Consider the following 6577-nt stretch of genomic DNA (forward strand, 5'->3'; position numbering starts at 1 on the left):
AGCTGAAACCTAAAGAAAAGCAGTGTCTCAAACTGATTAGAATTCCTTTTTTAGGTAGATGGCTCTTTACATAATGCATTCAGGCACAGCTAATACAATAGGGATGTGAGTTTTGAGAGGAATCAACAGATTTAGTGGAGAACAAAGGTGTGCTGAGAGCAGATTGAGGATCCTGGTGAGGAGCAGTCTTTGCTGTGCTGTTGTTAAGGTCCTGCTGAAATTTTAGGACTCTCTGTTGTTAACATTGTGAAAAACTCTACTTTTGGTTGAGGCTGGAATTTTCCATGATTGCTTTGCCCAGAGGTAATTTTTTTTTAAGCTTGAACAAATGCAGAGAGCATTATCCCTGTGCAGATTACAATAAAGAACAGATGTTATCTAATACACCTATTGCTAGGGTATCAAAACATTATGTACAAGTGAAAAACCACACTGCTTCTGCCTGAGCAAGGTTTGATTCTTCCTTTTATTGCTTGATGTAGCCACAATTGTTTCCTCTGTTTGTGAGGTTCTGACAAATTATTTGTCCTTGTTGAAAAAAGCCTTCTGCAAGAAGAATCACAAATAGGAGGTTGTAGCCACGTGGGGGTTGGTCTCTTCTCCCAGGCAACTATCCGTAAGACAAGAGGGCATGGTCTTAAGCTCTGCCAGGGGAGGTTTAGGTTGGATATTAGGAAGAAATTCTTTACAGAAAGGGTAATCAGGCATTGGAATGGGCTGCCCAGGGAAGTGGTGGATTCTCCATCCCTGGAGGTTTTTAAGATGAGACTGGATGTGGCACTTAGTGCCATGGTCTAGTAACCACGGTGGTAGTAGATCAAGGATTGGACTTGATGATCTCGGAGGTCCTTTCCAACCTGGCTGATTCTATGATAAGATCTTGCAGGATCTTCTGAAGAAGAATTCAGATTTGCCATGTCATTCTACGGCAAGGATTTCTACCACCTTCTGCTTTCTGAATGTGGTGTCTCCTGCCATTTCCAGGTTTTCATCCTCTCCTTATCTCTGGGTGCTAGGACAACGAGGGGGGGATGACAGCTACTGACAGAGAGATGAGTAGAACTGATACTTATGATTCAGATACACAAAAATAGTATTCTGGGGAATGTTAGCTCTTACTGTACAGAACAGTGGGAGTGTAGTACTTTCTTAGTATTCTCTCTTGCTCTTTAATGCTAATTGTTCTTATGTCTGCAAACATTTTGCTCCTGTTCACCCTTTGGGCAAGTAGATAATAGTCTAATATGCTGGAACATATCTGCAGTTTAATAATTAATTCATATCTTCATCAAACCATGAGCTGCCTTTTGTTTTATTGGTTTATGGATTTTTCTTTATCATAAAACTTCTACCACTGCATTATTAAACAGCAAAACTCTGTAGTAATGTTTTGGTGGTTAAAAGCTATCAAACGTATATGCTGATTTTCTGACATCTCTGTGTTTGTCTAATTTTGGAGACAGGAGCCTTACTTGTCCTTTATTTGTGTGAAATGTTCTAGCAAGATGTCAATTTGTACGCTTTTCTAATTAGCCATTTCATTAGCATCGTATTACTGCCTAGTATCAAAATGCTGGAAATCTGTGTCTGGGATGGCTGTTACTAGTAAATCATGTTCCAGAATATCAGTGGCAGGTTCAAGCAAACAATTTTTTTTTTCTTAAATATATTTTCAAAAAATTGCGTTCATATTTGCAACTTGGAAATAAGTTTTTGGTCATTAGGGTATTTTTTGCATTAACTCATTTCCCCCCCCACCCCAGTATACGACTCCTCAGAACTGTGGGCTGTACATCATTCCCTTTGACATCAGTATGACACCATAGGCCTTGATCTGCCTGTGATCTGTCTTTTTTACTGCAATATACATGGTTTTATTTTCTTTATTGGAAGCTTTTTTAGACCATAGTGGTAATATTCACTTAAGTCATGGCTTATCACAAAGAATATTTTGCTGGCAAATTTACTGACTTGCTTAGACCTTTCTACAGTATGTTACAATGGATAATGGCCAACTTATCTTAAAATTAATAGCACAGATAGAAATGCTGTGTTGTACCTGGTGAATGCTGTTAGACACCCTTGCCTTACATTACCGTCTTTATCATCCCTGTACATGTTTGTAAAACCAGCCTTTACACGGATATACCTGTACTAAAAATTCTCAGGCTTATGTATTTACATGTATCATAGAGCATTTTTGCATAACTGCTGCTAAAAATCTGCGTTCATATTATTTAGAATAGAGTAGTTCAGTTGGAAGGGGCCTACAATGATCATGTATTGATGATCATTTGAAATGCTCCAAGGTGATACAAGACTGTTGTCTGATCGGTTTGTACAAAAAAAAGGCAAATCTCTCTCCACCTTGCTTCCTGAGCCCTGAATGTGTCACCTGATACTTAGAATATATAAAATCTCTTTTTTTATTTTCACAGTCTGGTTGGATTTCCATCACAATGATTTATTTCAGTCACCTTGTGCATGTGGTTCCAAATCCATCTTGCATTCTTCATTTGCTTCTGGTGTGTCAGTGTATGCTGCGCGTTCCCCTGCCTCCTCCATTTGCCGTGTTTATCTTATCAGCCTTCCCCACTGGCACCTCTGGACCTTCAGCACTGGAACCTCTTTTCTGAGCTGATCTGCAAGACTGCTTCCCTTTCTCCATCAAAAGCTTTCCAAAGGACCAGTGCTGCCCTGACACCTGCAGGAACTATTTTTCCAGTTGTGCCAAGGCTGTACAATATTTTGTAACTTTTTTTTCTTTAAATACAGCCCTTCACAATTCTTAGCATCTTAGTTTTTAAAACAAAGTGTTACTTGATCTCTCCTAGTCACTACTTCTAATATACTTTGTCCTGCAAACAGTGAAGTCTCCAAGGGTATAAAGTTGTTTCATCTGGAAAATATTTAGTTTGCTGTAGAAAGTTAAAGAATAAAATATATGCTAAGAAAGTGACATGGAGGGAGTGTTGGCTTTTTGCCCATATCTTAAAGTAATTATCCTGTGGTATTTGGACTGTCACATTTCTAGATTTAGTTTCTTGGTGAATTTGATCCCTCTGCAGCTGTGATTGGCTTACACTACCCTATTCATTTACAGTAGGGTTTATCGTATCAACGTCAGACCTGGATTAACTGTCTTGCCCAATCTGTTGGATTGCTGATTGCCTGGATCATATTCCTTTGGGTTACGTCCCTGACTTCCAGCTCCATCCCATAACAGCCTGGTTTGTCTGTGTAAGCGTATTGTTTCCTTTTCTTGGTTGGGGTTGATCATTCTCCTCAAATTACAAAGTGTGGCTTTTGTGGGAGGGGAGGGGGAAGATAAGCAACTTGTGTGACAAGTATTCATTTAAGGTCATTCTTAATATGTAGAAAAGGATACGAGTTGTTTAAGAAATCTAGATTTGTAACTTCTCAGCAAATTTCAACTTGATTAGAGTATTGGAAATGGGAGTTATTTGGAGGAAAGGATTTTTCAGATAAGCTTCAGAACTTGCTTGGCTGAATGACTAGGGTACATTAATGTGGGTTTAGGTGAGGTATTTGTAGTTTTTTAGCAGCTCCTGCCCTTATGCCTCAGTGGAGCTTCTGTATGACTGTAGCAATACCTCTATAAAAGTAAGGAAATCAAGTCCATGTGTTTTTTCTAACCATAAAAAGCCGAAAAACTTTTTTCTTTTTCTAAACCCTTGTATCTTCTTCACACTATGCGTGTGTCTGCCTACATCTGTATGCATCTACCTACATCTGTATGCCTCTGCATGCTTTTTTTATGAAGAATTTCAAACTGAAATATACCTCAGCAACTCCCAGGCCTTGTGTGAGGCCTTCCAAATGATTATATCTATTAAATACACAATATACTGCCTGAAGAGTTGCTGCAGATATTTGGAAGCTATGGCTCATGCTGGTTTTGTTACCCATGGGTTTTGGCTTGTAAAAGCACTTGTTCTTAAGTCATGCCAGCTTAGCAGCTGCTTCTTGCTGGTGCAGCTGAAGAGATGCTGGCAAACAAGGTGGAATATTAATTTTCTGTTCCATAAATGCATTGATCATCCCCTCATCTGCTTTTTGTACTTTGCTCAGTTTTTTCCTAGTTGATCAGGAGCACCTTGCTTCCACAACCAGGAATGCTCTTCTGGAGCTCTGAGCTCACTTTTGCAGAAGATGCTGACCATTAAACCTGCTCTCAGTTTTCTAGTCATGCTAGTAAAATTATCACTGTTTTGAGAGAGAGAGAATGTAGCAGTTGATCTAAGAACAGTGGAGTAGTTTGAGTCAGTATGATGCTTATTTTACATTCCTGCCCATGAGATAAATGTAAGTACAATGAGGGCATTAGTGTGAGAGCTCAATAATGTTCTTTCCACATAGATAAGTCAAGAATATATTTGATTTTAATTATATGAAGTAGCATACTAATATAGGGACCTGTGTTTTTAGAAACTATTTATAATGTTCAGGTAATCATTTCTGGCAGAATTATCCACAGACAGGAAAATGAGGCATGTGGCACCAGTGTTGCATTTTTAATTTTAGACAGCTGCTTCATGCTTTGAATTTCATTGCACGTTCTATGTAGGATGTATGGAAGAATTATGGTGTTTGTTCAAGTTTGCATCAGTCTTGAAGGAAGAGTTTCAGTTAATGGTTACTTATCGGTTCTCTGAGATAATAGTGTGTTTGCTACAGATCACCAAAGGTGTTTTTAATTACCTGGCAATCTTCTTTTGTCTTACATATTTATCTTCTCTTCAGAGGCTCTTATTCTTGTTCCAATGCTTAGAGTATTGCAGAACACTAATTATTGTTCACTTGTTTTATAATATACCTGTTAATATTTAGTTATTGAAACAAATTACTTTCTATAACATAGAATTATAGAATCGTTAAGGTTGGAAAAGATCTTTAAGATAACAGAGTCCAAACATAATCAAGTACTCCTCTATAACTTTGTTACTTGTTAGCATTTTACCTTAGCTTGTCCATTTTTTTTCCTGTTCTGCTTGCATCACACTATAGCAAAAGGGAGAGAAATACCTTTTTGTTCCTTGGTGGATGAATCTGAGAGCTTCACTACAAGCACTGTCTCTTTTCTATACTGCAGTGGCAGTTGAGGGATGACTCAATGTTTCTGAAGATCATTACACTGAAATAAGAATTTATTTGCTTGATCTTAGCTTTCTGAAAGTCAGCCATCAAAATTCTCATTCATGGTTTTAGGGATGTAAAAGAGCTGCATGTCTAATTTTAAGCATCTCCTTATTTAAAACTCTTTTAGCTAATAACTTTATCAAATCACTTATTTGTGATTAATTATGTATATCTATCTGGGATGCTGGTTTACATTTAAGGAAAATGATGCTCTATTTTGTTTCAGCTGGTAAGCTTTGAGATTTATGCAAATGTGTCCATGGACAATGACTGGCAGGTTAAGCTTGACTTTTAAAAGAGGGTTATTGAGTTGAAGCACTAAAAAAGTTAGCATTGAGGGAGAAACTTTAATAACTAGGTAAAATGATCTTACTCAAACTTATAGGTAATTGTTTTCCTTTGGGAGTAATTAGGTCCAGAAACATCTTTACAAAAGGAAAGTATTGAAAACAGAGGGGGGAAGGATTTGCGCTCTGTTTTTACCCAAGTATACCAGTGTGATGTATTCAAGTCGCAATTGGATAAAATATTAAATAGGGAAGAGTTTGTTTCCTTTTATAATTGTGCTGGATTTGTGCTGCAATATTCCTTTTACAAGGAATATTACAGTGTTAACACTGTAATTTGTGTGATGATTCTAAATTAACATCCCACTCTTATTTTTGTGCAACGCATTTGTTTCCAAAAAATAGCTGCTACTGCTGTACTTCTAATAATATGGAAAATTCCAGTGCAGTAACAGGTCTTTGACTGGATGTGTTCCTCAGATAATATGAACAAACTTTTTAACTATTGAAATCAAATATATTTTATTTACATTGCTGAGAATAGCATAGTAGTTTCAGAAAGGCTTATATTTTAAGCTTGCTCAGAAAATGTAAATGTAGTAAAATTACTTATATATTTGCTGCCAGTTTCTTAAGAAAGTCAGACCACATAGTTCATAGAATGGTGTTAGTGAATGACTACCTGAAGCCAGAGCTGCTTGAAGAACCAGAGCAGCTTTTTGTCTACATCAGACTCCTTTTCTGTGACTGCACAAACCTGCTGTCCTATGTTTCTGGATAAAGCAAGATAAAGTGTAGTAATGGGCTCATTCAGAATCAAGAAAATCAGGCTAGCTCTTATAATTTGCAGATTAAAGGAAACTTCAAAAAGATCATGTCTACTGGCTTTGAGAAGAACAACTCCATGACTAGAAACTACTGCAGGTTCTTAACAAATGGAGTTTAAAGACCAAGTGTGTTTAGGAGGGACTTGGTCCTGAGCTTATATTTAGTGTAATTAAGGCAGTTCTGTTTGAGACAATTTGGAAGTGCTTTATTAGTGACTTCAGTCGATTTGTCTTGATCCAGAAGAAACTGATTCTGCTAAATAAAGACAAATGTACCAGTTGGGATTTTCATATCTAAAGATA

This window comes from Chiroxiphia lanceolata, chromosome W (genome assembly GCF_009829145.1).
Source record: "Chiroxiphia lanceolata isolate bChiLan1 chromosome W, bChiLan1.pri, whole genome shotgun sequence".
In the NCBI taxonomy this organism is placed as follows: Eukaryota; Metazoa; Chordata; class Aves; order Passeriformes; family Pipridae; genus Chiroxiphia; species Chiroxiphia lanceolata.